Raw genomic sequence first — 15,018 nt, 5'->3', positions numbered from 1 at the left:
AAACTGAAAGAGTCAGTTGTGGGGGTCCAAGTGGGATAGGTGAGTAGAAACCAACATCCACTTGGATCATTCCTCCCCCATTAGGAAGCAATGGTCCCCATTGCGTTGAGTGCCTCCATGAGATGGGGAAACTTCTGCTGAACTTGGTCCCTGGTGAGTTGTTTTGCAATCTCTGATGTGTCCAGTAATGGTGGGAAGCATGGTTGAGGGCGGTCCACATTGAACACTTGGTGCAAGCCAAGGAATGGGGGAATGTTGTGCTCCAAAGCATTGTTTCCCACAACCTTGGTAATGGTGTAAGGACCATATCGGAGTGGTCTAAGCTTCCGATGGGCTCTTATAAGGCGTTATTTCTGCAAATGAAACCAGACATTGTCGCCCACCTGCAACTTGGGTGGCACCCGATGTTGATCATGTCACTGCTTGTACTTGGGATTTTCACATTGGAGTAGCAATATATCGGCCTGTTGGATAGAGGTGCTATGGGAGTCAGATCAAACAAATGCTTGACGTGATAGTGCAACGGTACCCCTGTGGGCGAGGAGAAGATGTCCCTATATTCTTTCATGACCGTATCCACCTGCTTCTTTCACTGTGTATGTGCACTGTTATCCACAAATTTGATGCACATATCACTGTTGTAGGGTCACACAAGGTAAGTATTATGGCACTTTGTTTTGGTTCAGAACTGTAATTAGAGGTTTGTTAACAAGATGCACAAAAATAAAATTCAAAGTCAATGATTGGGTTACTACCTTTGGTTCTTGAAATTATTTAACTTAACATGAGATTATTCCCAATGTCTTGTGGTGTGAATCAATGTCATATAGTGACAATTGTAGGAGAGCAAACTTTCTTTCTAACAAGGATTGAGCCTTCTTCTCTAAGTTCGAAGGTCTAAACTAAATAAATCAAGGAAATAATGTCATGACATAATTTTGTAGTAGAGAATGAGTACCATATTCAAGGTAGAACACAAAAAATGTTGTAACCGTAGAGAGATTGGGGACAATTCCAAGGTCAGATATGTAGTTTTATGTGCCCTAGTAAAAGCGAATTATAAACTAGGTAAAAGACCCTCGGTGTCTTGTAAAAGGAGCTTCAAACAACCAACAATTTTACCCAAACGAATTTCCAAATCATAAAAATAAAACAATTGTTTCAGGACTGTCACAAGAGGGAGGTTCCTCAAGATTTTCAGCTTGTAATTGAGGACATCCCAACGAATCTTATTGTACCAAAGAAAAAACAAAGAAACACAAATTTAAATACCCTTACCTTGACACCATTGCACAGGTCTGAAGTTAATCTAAAGAGGCTGAAGTCAGGGTCTGTGATGGACTACCAGAAATGGAGGTCGAAGTTTAAAACATACCTACTATTAAGAGCTACAAGAAAAAGGCACCTTCGTTCTTCAAACGAGGTGAATACCAACAAATCCTTAATGAAAGCCTAAACTTGCTGCTTAAACAAAAACCCTCACTGCTCTTAAGAACTTCATTGTTTTCCTTAGGCATACAAATTATTTCAAAGATAATGACAAGATAAATTGTTGAGAATTGATAAGGTTTAGAGTGGGTAGGTCTCCCTTTTATAGATTAGTCTTTAGTGTAGGAGGGGCTTCATAAGACTAGCCGCTAGAGTAGATAAGGGTTTAGTAATACTTTTAAAAACTGTTCCTTAACTAATTCATATATTAGCTTAAGTCCTAAGCAAACCTTTAAAGAGAAGGGATAGATGTTAAAGACATTAGGGCAGTTCTTATAGTGTTTGGAGAAGGCCTCATTAAGTAAATGTTGGAGATATTTAAGGAGATTAAACATATTTCTTTTTAATAATATCAATTTGTCAATAGTTACCTTACTTAGTTACGTTAAACCCTAAGTGACACCCACTTACCTTATTAGTGAGATAATTGCCCCTATATGTGTCTTATGAGTGTGTGACACTTGCAATTACTTTTCTTAAGGTGATTCTTTCACAAGTTATGGCAACGAAACCTTATGCCTAACTTTAGATGCCCACAACCAATGAAAATGACCTAAGTGACACTTCTATGGGGTTCTAGCACGCCAATGGGAGTCCCTAACTTCAAAAGGGAATATCTTTTAAACCAAGAGGACTTATGTGGCATTCCACACATTGTCAGAAAGATCTTTTCAAGGAGAATCCAATGATATGGATCTCCAACACAAATTCAATGTTTTTCCACTTCAAAGACCCTCGAAAAATTTGGGGTACACCCTTAGTCCAGGGAACCCAAACCCTATGACTTGGATTTTCAACCATCCAACAATGTAGCTGCCAACTTGATGTAGTCGACAATTACTAGGAAGTGTTCATTAAAAAATTGACATCAATGACTGGTGTTTTAGTAAAAGTAAAACCCAGTCAAACTCTAGGATTGACATTAATAACAACACCATCTAGCAGAGAAAAGCCGAAGTGCAGGGAAAATGATAAGCCAAATTCAAATGTTGACTTGGTAGCTCACATGTTTGGATTATTGATGTGGTAAAGTACAATGGTGACACATGTTGCAACTTGCCATGTGTGAAGTGACATAACACTACATGGTGGTAACAAATGGGTAAAACAATGCATTGTGGTTGCTACATGTGGATGGTACAAATGTTGTCATGATGCTAAGAAGTATAAGTATTTTGATGGCCTTAACTTTGTGTCGAGAGCTCAAAATTGGATCAAATTTATTTCGTTGGAAAGCTCTTAACGAAGAAAGGATGATGGTGATCTCAAAAAAGAAGTTTAAGGTGATTGAAAGAAAATAAATTTTGATAACCCCATCTTCTTAACGTAGACTAAAGGGTTGAGACTTAAACAAAGTAATGAGACCATAGCAACATAATTATATATATGTGTGTCTATTTGCGGGGGGGTGAGTTACACTTTACCCTTAATTTTTGCTTCTAAAACATTTCTTCAAAGAACAATGAGTTATCTTTAATGTGGAGGATTCCTTTCTACACAACTCTTCCTTTGATTTCCTTGTATTTTTGAATTTGAGTATGGATTGGTTAGTGGCAAAATTCCTACCCTTAAAGAGGAAGGGTTCCATCCTTGTAATGTCTTTATATCATTTAGAAAAACTTTCTCTAATGATTTAACAATTAAATATACATGTTTTCATATGTATATTCGAATAAAATTACTTTTAATATAAATTATTTATTATTTTGAAAAATATTTATCTATGAGATAAATGGTTTATATATATATATATATATAAATTTTTATTTAATATTAAAATAAACTTTAAATATTTAAATTTAAATTCATTGTATAATAAAAGGTGTTGACACCTAATCATAGGGATTGGGTGAACAACTGTAAATAGTGTAAATAAATAATAGAAAAAATGGAGAGTCATCGGGAGATGAAACTCAACAGTCACTCCCTCATGTATATAATAATGAACAACCTAAATGAATATAATATCTCATTTTGAGGAGTTACCTCTTGGGCTGACATGGTATTAGAGCCAATATCATTTTTGGCTTCCCTCTCTGCATTGTAACTCCCTTCTGCCTATTCGGCCTATGTTCTACCTATTTTGCAGAACTGACCTCTTGCAACTACTCCACAGGTGTGCCTCTATCAAGAATTTGATAACTATTCCACAGGTTTTCCCATCTCTAGCAACTGTTGCAGACGTTTGGCTGGTTATGTGAGGCAACTCCTCAAGCGCAGTTGAGATATCACTCCCCATTGCCAAAAAGGAAAAAAAAATGTTGATTCAAGCGTCTTCCTAAAACATATCTGGATGGAAACATCCAGGCATTGAGCTTCCTTCCTCAGTCTTATGTAGATGTAGTTTCAACGCATAATTATTCAACTCTAGTGTTCGAACCTGCTCTTGGTATTGAGCAACAAGCTGCTGTAGTTGCTGCACTTCTTTTTACTTTTTTTCCTGCTCCAACTGGCGTTCATGTTGAATAGTTACAACACGCTTTAGGATATTATTTTCATTCAGCAAATTTTGAACCTGTTCTTTAATGGAAGCATTTTCCTTATAAGGAACTCAGCTATTGCCCCAGACCTCAACATTACAATCTTCTCAAATGCCTCCAAAATCCTTAATGCACTAGCCCTTGCATCATCCAAATCAGATGCATTCTTCATTTCCCAAACGATTTTGAGGAAGCAAACTGTCGCAAGAAAGAAGCGCAGCAGAAGCGTGGATTTTTCTGTCAATGGTGGTGCTGCCCAGCTTTATGATAGCTGCGTTTTAATTATATGATAGCTGCGTCCATACTACCATACCACAACGTTCCATCCCATTTCTTTGTATTCTGTGGTTGTATTGTATGTTATGTGGTTTGTGGTTGAGATTTAAACGTTGATTTGTTGAGTGCCAACTTTGAGATCTTAGTTTGATTTTGGGGATTTGTGCCTTCCATTCCAATGATACAACAATATTTTTTTAATATACTGTGTGCCCCTATATATAACCCCTCCCCGAGATAATACCCTCCTCATACAATACCTCTGCTCTATACATCATATTGTAATTTTTACACCAAAACTGCATTTTATACCACCAAAAGCGCAAATTTTATGCATTGGCAGCAGAAGTAATTTTTTTTACAGTACACAGATTTTTAAAATGCATTCATTGATATCTATTGTGGGAGTGGTTCTCACTAGCAAGGAGAACTATCTAGAATGGTCACAGAAGATCAAAAACACTCTCATTTTTAATGAGTTGTGGAAAGGAGTGTGTGTTGGAGAAGGTGACAAAGAACCAGAACAACCTACCTTAGACAAGGAATTCACCATCTGGGAAAATAAGAACAGCAAGGCTCATGCATTGATTGCAGCATCAGTAAATGAAGAGGTGAGTTGCCATATTTCGCCATTTTCAAATGCTTTCGAAGCCGTACAAAAACTGAAGGAACTCTATGACTCATACTTTGCACTTGAATTTGTTCAACTCATGATTAAATTGTTCAGCCTTGAATTACAAAATGATGATCCTCTTGCGCTTGCATCAGAAGTAAAATCTATTATGCATGATATCAAAGTCGCTAATGTTGAACTGGACATTCCTCTGATAACTTTTCTCAAGGCATTTTATCCCACTTACTCAAATTATCTTGAGTCATTGCAAGCAAATGGAAACCTCAAAGATATTACCTTTGACTCCCTTGTGAAAAAAATTTATGAGAAAGCGAAAGCTTTTAGGAAGAAGACAACTCCTCAGTCTTCTAAAGAGGTTGTGTGTCTTACACATCGAAAGAAGAATCTTGCTTAAGATTCTTCCAGAGGAAGAGGTGGTGGAAGAGGAAGAGGAAGAAATTTTAGAGGCAGGGGGGCAGACACTCTCAAGGAAAAAAGTCAGGTTTGCATTGCATACGCTGCAAAAGAGGTGGATCACATGATGCATCCACATGCAAGTTGCCTTAGGACATAATTGAGCAAGAAAGAAACCAACCCAAAGGTAAAACTAATGAGAAAGAGAAAGGTAAAGCACCTGAATCCACTCACTATGTAGTGGCACACTGTAATATTGGAGTAAATGAAGACTTATTTAATGCTTCACTTACTTCTTGGAAAAATGGTTGGTTGCTTGATTCAGGAGCAACTTGCCACGTGACTTTTATAAGAGATTTTTTTGAAGAATTTACTGACAATGCTGATAGAGCAATATACTTTGCAGACAAATCAAAACTCAAGCCATCAGGGCTTGGCACAATCAGATTTAAATTTCCTGGTCTTCCAGACTTTCTTCTGCATCATGTTTTATATCTCCCATAGCTGAGGAGAAACTTGCTATCCTTGGTCCACATTCGCTAGCAAGGAAACTCCATTCATATGTTTGATGGCAAGGTTGAAGTGAGAAAAGCATCAGATCACTCACTTGTCATGACGGGGATAGAAGAAGAAAGGCTTCTCAAGCTACAGGGTACCTCTGCTCGTGCACAAAAATTCTCATACAATTCTCATTATGAAGAAGGTACATTTCCATCAAGTTTATTATGGCATGCTAGATTTGGACACTTGAACTATGACAGCCTCCGCTTGTTGAAGAAAAGTGTCATTATTGGTTTGCCTACAATTCCTAGGAAACTTAAGCAATGTGATGCTTGCATTCTAGGAAAGCATAGCAAACAGTCTTTTCATGATTCACATTCCACAACACATAGAAAACTTGAACTCATTCATTCAGATTTATGTGGTCCAATGCCTGTTCCTTCTACAAATGGAAATAAATATATGATGACATTTATTGATGACTACACAAGAATGTGTTGGGTTTATTTATTGAAGAACAAATCTGATGTTTTTCAAACATTCAAGAGCTTTCATACATGGATTGAAAATGATGCACAATCTCATATTGGCTCTATTCGCACTGATAATGGAAAAGAATACACTTCAAATGAATTTGAAAACTATCTTCACCAACATGGGATCAAATATCAAACAACTGTGCCTTAAAATCCCCAACATAACAAAGTAGCTGAAAGAATGAATAGGACAATCTTAAATATGGCACGCTCCATGATGTTTTTCAAAAATGTAAAATTGTTGTTTTGGGCTAATGCAGTTCTATGTGTTGTATATGTAAAGAATAGATGTCCATCTAATGTTATTAGAAACAAGACTAGTTATGAAATGTGGTATGGACACATTCCTTCGGTGAAGCATCTCAGGGTCTTTGGTTCCACCTGTTATGCCTTGATACCAAAGGTACATAGAAACAAATTTTATGCAAGAAGTCGTAAGTGTATCTTCCTGGGGTATTCAAACACCTCCAAAGCACACCGTCTCTATGATGAAGTCAATAAAAAGTTTGTTGTATCTAGAGATGTAATATTTCTTGAATCATCCAAAACTGACAATGTTGTTGAGCGACAACTTGATCGCTTGGATAGATTCGTAAATGCAAAATCATTTCAAGAATTTGATAATCAGATTCCACATCTTAAAGGGGGGATTCCTATACTAGATCAACCTGTGGAATCTTCTTTTGAAGCACTCTCTCCCCCGCATGAAACTCCAACAATGGATGATACTTTGAGTGATGTGATTGATAGAATTGGGAGACTCAGTCTTGATTCAGTCCCAACTCAATCAACTGAGCAGTCTGGACCATCTAAGAAAGGTCCCCAAAGTGGCTGACAAAGACGCTTGAAAGTATTCATCCCGATGAGGTTGGAAAGACAGGAACTAGAAATTCAACTCGGCAAAATGGAGGTGATGTAGATGACTCTGATTCACCTGTTGATATGGATGTTTCTTATGATTGTGAATTGAATTTGTCTACAGATTTTGAACCAACTTCCTTCAAAGACGCTGCTTCTCATGATGAATGGAAAGAAGTAATGCAAAAGGAGTATGATGCCTTGATAAAGAATGGCACTTGGAAGCTGGTTGATCCTCCATTGGGAACCAGACCAATTGACTGCAAGTGGGTCCACAGGAATAAGTATAAAGCTGATGGCTCACTTGATAAGCACAAATCCAAGCTTGCGGCAAAAGGTTTTGCATAGAAGGAAGGGGTCAATTATGAGGAGACTTTTTCCCCATAACAAAATGGGCTACCATCCGGACACTCTTTGCTCAAGCAGCTCAAAACGGTTGGAAAGTCCATCAAATGGATGTAAAAATTGCTTTCTTGAATGGAGATCTAAAATATAATGTTTTTATGTCCCAACCTGAAGGATTAATATGAAAGGACATGAACATAAAGTATGCAAACTTGTGAAATCCTTGTGTGGTCTCAAATAAGCACCGCGAGCTTGGTATGAAAAACTAACTGGGCATCTTCTGAAACTCAATTTCAAACATTATGATCTTGATGATGCAACTTTGTTTGTCAAGAAAGTTGGCAAAATAGTTGTATATCTTGTGGTATATGTAGATGATCTTTTGATGACAGGGAACAATGAGAGCTACATTGCATCCACAAAGAAGGAATTGAGGAAAGGTTTTGAAATGACTAATTTGGGCTATGTTTATTACTATCTTGGTATTGAAGTAACTCAACATCCGAAGTCCATATTCCTTTCTCAAAAGAAGTACATTGGAGATTTGTTGAACAGGTTTGGCATGGCTGAATGCAATCCTCTGACTACTCCAATGGAACAAAACTTAGAGTTCACATCCATTGAAGGAACAGAATTTGAGGATGCAACAAAGTATATACAGCTTGTAGGAAGTCTCAACTACCTGACTACTACCAGACCAGACATTTCGTTTGCTGTTGGAATCCTCTCTAGGTTTATTCAAAATCTTTGTGAGGGACATTGGTCTGCTGCAAAAAGAGTTCTAAAGTACTTGAAGGGAACTCAAGAATTTGGACTCAAGTATACACAGGTGGGTGACTCTAGCTTGATTGGATACTCTGATTCATACTTCGATGGAGACAAAGAAACTGGGGTATCTACTTTGGGTTATGCTATGAGTCTCGGATCAGGAGTTGTCTCCTGGAGATCACACAAATAATTAGTTTCAGCAGATTCCACAATAGAGGCAGAATATGTGGTAGCAGCTGAGGCAACAAAAGAAATTGTGTGGCTCAGGAAATTTCTGGAAGATTTGCAGGTAAAACAAGTACATTCGACTCCACTCATGATTGACAATACCTTGGCAATAAAGTTGGCCAAGAACCCAAAGTTCCATGATTGAACGAAGCACATCAATACAAAATATCATCTGATTCGACATCATGTTGAGGCCAAAACAATCCATCTTCGCCATTTTTCCACTAATGAGCAGACTGCAGACATCTTCACCAAAGCGATTGGAAGAGAAAAGCTTGAAAGATTCAGAACGATGCTTGGACTTACCAAAATCCCTTAAGATTAAGGGGGGAATGTTGACACCTAATCATAGGGATTGGGTGAACAACTGTAAATAGTGTAAATAATAATAGAGAAAATGGACAGTCATCGGGAGATGAAACTCAACAGTCACTCCCTCGTGTATACAATAATGAACAACCAAAATGAATATAGTATCTCATTTTGAGGAGTTACCTCCTGGCCTGACAAAAGGAAAGAAAATGAGTAATTTTACAATTTTTGCTTTTATTTTTTAAAACTAGGTTGTGTAGATTGGAGTCAATTTAAATAGGTAGATTTGGAAAAATGATTTACATTCGTTTGAGATTGTAAATATCAGCAAAACAAAAGTAGTGGTCTTCTCTAAGAAAAGAAAACATAACCATCATAAGTTCTACTTTGAAGGCAACATTTTGGGAGAAGCTGCGGATTACAAATACCTCAGAATTAACTTCAACAAAAGTCTAAGCTGGAATGGTTGTAGAAAGAAAAGAACTTTGGGGGGTTGGAAAGCATTTTATGTTTTTCAAAATAGGTGTAGAGAGGTAGAGTTATGGGATTGGAAAACCACTCAAACTCTTTTTGGGTTTCTAGTGATTTCGGTGATTCTCTATGGTTGTGAACTATGGGCCATCAATACATCCAACATGTAATGGAGACAAATTGAGAAAATTTAGAAGCGTTTCATTACAAACAAATTTAAGATTAAAAGTGCAGTTCCTTATGATATATTGTTAAGTGAAATGGGGACTGCTCCTATTGAAGCAATTGCTATGGTGCGAGTCATAAGGTATTTAAAAAAATTGAGCAAATGGAAGAGGGTAGATGGCCTAAGGTTGTCTTTAATGATAGATTGTGCAAGAGCAAAACAACTTGGAGGCAACAAAATGACAATGGTTTAGTAAATGGGATATTTGCTTGAATGCGTGTCCCATAAACAACAAAGAGATAAAAGCTTTTGTTATGAAAAAGTTCCACAAGCGTACTTGGGGTAAGGAGCTAGGATGAAAGAAAAATTACTATATTGAAGTGTTTAATCCCACTCATAGTCATCAACCAAAAGCATACCTAGAGGCCAATATCTCTTGGAGAGCCAAAATTCTTATTGCTCAGTTAAGAACTAATTTTCATCAACTCCATTGTGAAACAGGGCACTGGAAAAGGCCAAAGGAAGTGTGGGAGGAATGAGTACGCATTTTTTGTTCTTCCGGAAAAGTGGAAAGAGAAAAACATTTCATTTTAGAATGTGAGGCCTTCAAAGTCATCAGGGAATGTTATGCAGATATGCTGACAACTAGCTCTTGGGATAATTTATTTAGCGAAGAGTTTGTCGAGAAGCTGAGAGCATTTATTTTGAAGCTTCACAGAAAAAGGGTCAAATACATCAAGCAAATGAAAAAGCAATCTGTCCCATAGATTATCTTTAGCTTCATGGATGTTAAAATAATTTCTTTCTTTCTTTCTTATATATAATTTAGTCGAGTCTATATACCCTATATCTGATTTTTCAATTTTCCATAATTAATTTTTTTTGATGATAACTTTTAGGGTTACCTATTACCCATAACCGTTGTCCATAAAATTTGAATTTAACACCCGATAAAAATTAAACCTCAACGGAAAGGGATTAATCTACCCCTTAAATAAACTAATTATATATATATATATATTTATTTAATTCTTTGCTCCATGTTTATCAAAAGATGCATAATTACAACAATAAGATTAAATTGTAAGATTTAAAAGAATGTTCCACTACAAAATCCCCCACCTTTCGTATGTAAATACCAAACCCGTTTCCGCTTCTCATGTGACCGATCTCCTGACCAAGAGCCGAAATCGTTCTTTTCAAATTCCTTTTCACTCTTTCGAATACAATTAATCTCTTTTCCTTCCTTGCTGCATCAACCATATTTATTCCCGGACGTCCCGTGGCGTCCAATTTGCGATATCGGGGGGGCGAATGCCTCCGGTTTTTCAACACCGGACGCGCGGACTGTTGATCTCTGCTGATTCACAGTAACCAATTTGGTCCAGGTAAGCTTCTTATGCACTAGAATTCCTCAAGTTTTAGCTAAAAAGGAGCAAGATTGGTAACATAAACCCCAACTCGGCCTTCGTTATTTCTCTCTATTAATTTCACCGGGAATGCGGAATGATGTGGGGCGGTTGGATGTGCGATTTTACGAGAATCACACCAGCCCTTTGAGATGGGAGCTTCCCCACCGATCACACAAAAAATCAGCGCCAATTAAAGTTTTCTTGATCGGTTGCAGTCTCTATTTGGTGCAGAGGAATAGCTATCCTTACTAAATTAGTTAGTTGTTGCATTGATATGGCACTCATTTATTTTAAGGTTTGAGAAAGTTGTGTCGTTTGGTTTGATCCATTGATTTTGGGTTCGACTAGCAGCAATTAGATATGTTTTTTATAATTTATTGTTTTATATTTATGTTTCCCGTCGGAAGAATCATTCGTCTGGTGAATGCACGGGCTTTGAGGATAAGAAGGATGGACTAGTTGGTGGGAAGATGCTATAGCCGAACCAGAACCCGGTTGTCAGAAGGAAACAAGACAAAGACTGTTAAAGAAGATCTAGAACATTTTAGCCCCGAGGCTTGGGGCAACCTCCTTTGCCTAGGACCTGTAAGCTTTGGCACCATATTAAAGATTCAGTGATATGACATGCCAGAGGAGCTTGGCTGAGGGCAAGATTTCACTGGCTCCGGACGGAAGACAGATAAGTACTTCTTCAGGCGCTTGCCTCTAAAGAAGCCTTGGCAAATATTTAAGCAAATTAAATTCAAAGTGCGGAGGTTGACCCAACAGGCTGATATTGAGAAAGAATTTGTTGAATATTACAATTGTTTTATGCAATCCCAAGGGCCTAATTGAAAAACATGGCATTACAAACCTTTGTGCTTGTGTTGTGGTTCCGCGCAGGTTATCTGATGCTTAGAGTAGTCACATGACCAGTCGTGGATGTTGGATTAGCTGTATATATTTCTCTTTAAAATGGCTGATGACAGGTCACCAGAATTGGAGAGATTCTTCTCTGAATTTAATAAAGCGACTTGGGATTTTGTTAGGCTAGACCTGTTGTAGGTTTATTTTTTTCCAAAGGAAAACCCCTCAAAGGGAAACATAAGGGATGCTTCCCCACATTTGTGGATGTCATCCCTACTAAATCTGTTGGCGTAGACTAATGTGCCTCACTTAAGGCAATTTGAACCAGGAACTTGGTGCCTCTGTGCTAGCCAGATTCCCAACAATATTGGTGACAGCTGGTTGAGCTAACCCCTTGGGTTGAGCCCTGTCATAGGTTCACAAAGAAATAGTTAGAAAACAATCTTGAGCAATATTTTCAACAAATGTATAATTGGAATCATTACCAAGGTTTTAGGCCCAGAGTTGATTGTGATCTAGAGGCCCATTGCTTTATTGAATATGTCGTGTAAGATTTTATTTAAGACCGTGACAACTCATAGTTAGGCGCATTCTCCTCAAAATTATTTCATATAGAGTAAATTTACTGCATTGATAGATAATTCATTTGGGATTATTGTAGTGTGGAAGGCATGGACTTTGGAGTGGATCGAATGGTTAGTTCTGTTAGAAAATCAGAAAGGCACAAAGATTTTCTTATACAGATAATTACTTGTGATTCTTTTATCTTTTAGTTCATCAAGCAATTACCAAAACAATAGCACAAGGACAACAAATGTAGGGGGTCAGCCAGGGCAAAACCCCTATCTAGGGGAAAACCAGTCAACAATTCTTCCTTCAATAGTTTCTCGAGATAATCCAAGACTCTTGCCCTAGAAAAAGACTTCCTCCACACCAAATCAGCCCTCAATCCTTCGTGTAGATGATAACCCTTCAAAAACAATTTTGATGTAGCAGCTTCGACCAAGTGGTAGCAACGACAACTTCAACTATACTAGAAAAACTTTTATCTCCCTTACTATGCCTCAGAAGTGAGTGAGAGTTGTCCCAAAATTTCGATCTTGAGGTCTTCTATCTTCCTCCAGAAACTCGCACTTCTTTCCAGCTCTTCTTCTAGCCCTTTACCAACTTTGCACTTCTAGCTTCCAGCTTCAGATATCGAACTATGAGTGAGATAGTGATATGCTTCAAAGAATTTGAACTGCCTTGTATATATAGCCTTCTAGGGAGGTCAAATTACTCTTCTTGTGGCCAACTTGGTGTGGAGGAGACGAAATTCATTTTTGACTCAAAAATAATTCTTTTTACATTATTCGAAACCCCAAGAAGGGTCTCTTTTAATGTACAATGACTCTAATGGCTCAAAATAAATCCTAGAAGTCCTCAATGGGGACTTTGACCTAAAACATGACCCAAGCATGAAACCCATGCTTCAATAAGTTATAATAATAATAATAATGAAATTTTTCTTAATATTTTTGATAAGTACATCTCAAATGCATTTATGAAGACTGAACCTAGTTATATGTTTTAACACTCCCTCTTAACTAGGGAGGTATTCACAAGTACAAGGAAGATCTCATAACACATGAACCATGAAGAATTTAGGTACCGCAATGCCATGGACTAGATTCTTGACCAGGGCAATCTATCCAAGGTCCTCCAATAGTTTAGGCACCGCAATGCCATGGACTAGATTCCTGACCAGGGCAATCTATCTAGGTGGGACTAAGATGGACTAAAGCTTTCAGCCTCTCTAGGTACCATCAGGCTTACTTACTAACCATCAACTCAGAGATTTAGGTGCGTATCCGAGGTCAGAGCTCCATGACTAACGCCACCCTCCCTACTTCGAGAACTAGACATCAACACAAAGTGCGACCAAATGTCTTCCCAGGCAATGTCTCACGCACAAAGCCTCAACTTCCTGATTATTCCAATCGGTAACAAATCCTCCCCGATCAAACAGATCGACAACAAATCTCTCCCGATCAAACTGATCGACAACCCTAAGCATGTAAAACATGTTATCAAACCTTCGAGAGATTTACTTGTACAAACACAACCCTAATCAATAACATACTTTCAAATGTACATAAATAGATATAAACCTCCGGAGTCTTCTAGATAACTTGATGTTGCGTCTCAACTTTTCACAGTAGGACTTAGAGCTTTCCAAATTAATCTTGACCGAAGATGCCTCAACCTTCCAACATCCTTTCCTATTTTTTCATGCAGCAACATATTCTACAAATAGATCCAACCTTTCTTATCTTAGCAGCCATTCAAAATACATTCTCCAGTTTCGGTGTCCTTCATGACTATGATATGACCTCCCTCTCAACTAGGGATATTCCTTTTATCCAAGCTCCCTCTTAACTTAGGGAGATTTCTTTCATTCAAGCTCCCTCTTAACTTAGGGGGCTCAACTTCTTTTCTACGACATCGGAGAATCTTTCATGGCTTCCATCCTTCTAATCAAATTCATCATGACTATCATTATTCACATCATGCTTATCACATCAACTTTACTTTACGAACATCTTCACCATCTTGAAGATTATGTACCTGCACAACTTAGATAGCAAGTACAACCAAATCTATAGAAGCATGAAGTTAACCATATCAAAATCATATAATGGAAGTATTCATCTTTAGACATCAACTACTTACACTTGGTTACAAACACGAGACACATACACTTCACTTTCTTGCTAGGGTTTTTGTCATAAACCCTAGACTACTTCATCAAGACTTTAAGCATTTCATAACAACTTTTATTACATCTAAGGTTTCAATGTTTCTTCCAGAGGTATGACATACCCTACTACATCATATTGCAAATCCTAGAAACAATTTAAGCAAATATAGATCTAAAATGTATATAACAACTTTCAGAGTTCATATGTTAGACTTCCTACTAGGAGTTAGTACACAACCCTAGATTTCACACATGAGCTCAATCAAAACCAATCATAACTCAATTCAAAGTAACAACATGACTAGCTTCCACTAGGGTTTGTTGTAAACCCTAGATTTTACTAAATCTCAACATCCACAATACAATTCCAAATTTTATCAACTTTTCATAAATCTCAGATTATCACATTGTTATCATATATAAGAAATTTTTAACTTCTACTAAGGTTTAGTTACAAAACTCTGGAATTCACAAATATTATCATCCTAGAGAATCAAACTTCGATTAGGTCCTAGTTCCCAACCCTAAGACTCATGACCATCAACAATTAGGTCAACTCATACA

The 15,018-nt window shown here is 37.5% G+C and overlaps 1 protein-coding gene across 3 annotated transcripts in view; it reads left to right on the top strand.

The window, feature by feature from the left end:
* The first annotated feature begins 10,676 nt into the window (after nt 1-10,676).
* The window catches only part of LOC149245292 (LisH/CRA/RING-U-box domains-containing protein), a 205,648-nt gene continuing 201,306 nt past the window's right edge, over nt 10,677-15,018 (top strand). For 2 of the 3 annotated variants that reach the window (XM_089457747.1, XM_089457748.1), the window contains exon 1: nt 10,677-10,844. The gene's annotated coding sequence lies outside the window, so the exon portion shown is untranslated. The remainder of the gene's footprint in view (nt 10,845-15,018) is intronic. The other variant, XM_089457746.1, reaches the window with a different exon arrangement.

Source organism: Pinus tabuliformis, chromosome 7 (genome assembly GCF_031772625.1).
Source record: "Pinus tabuliformis cultivar Carrire ecotype Pingquan chromosome 7, CPIR1, whole genome shotgun sequence".
Lineage (NCBI taxonomy): Eukaryota > Viridiplantae > Streptophyta > Pinopsida > Pinales > Pinaceae > Pinus > Pinus tabuliformis.
This window is presented reverse-complemented; position numbering and strand designations above follow the sequence as displayed.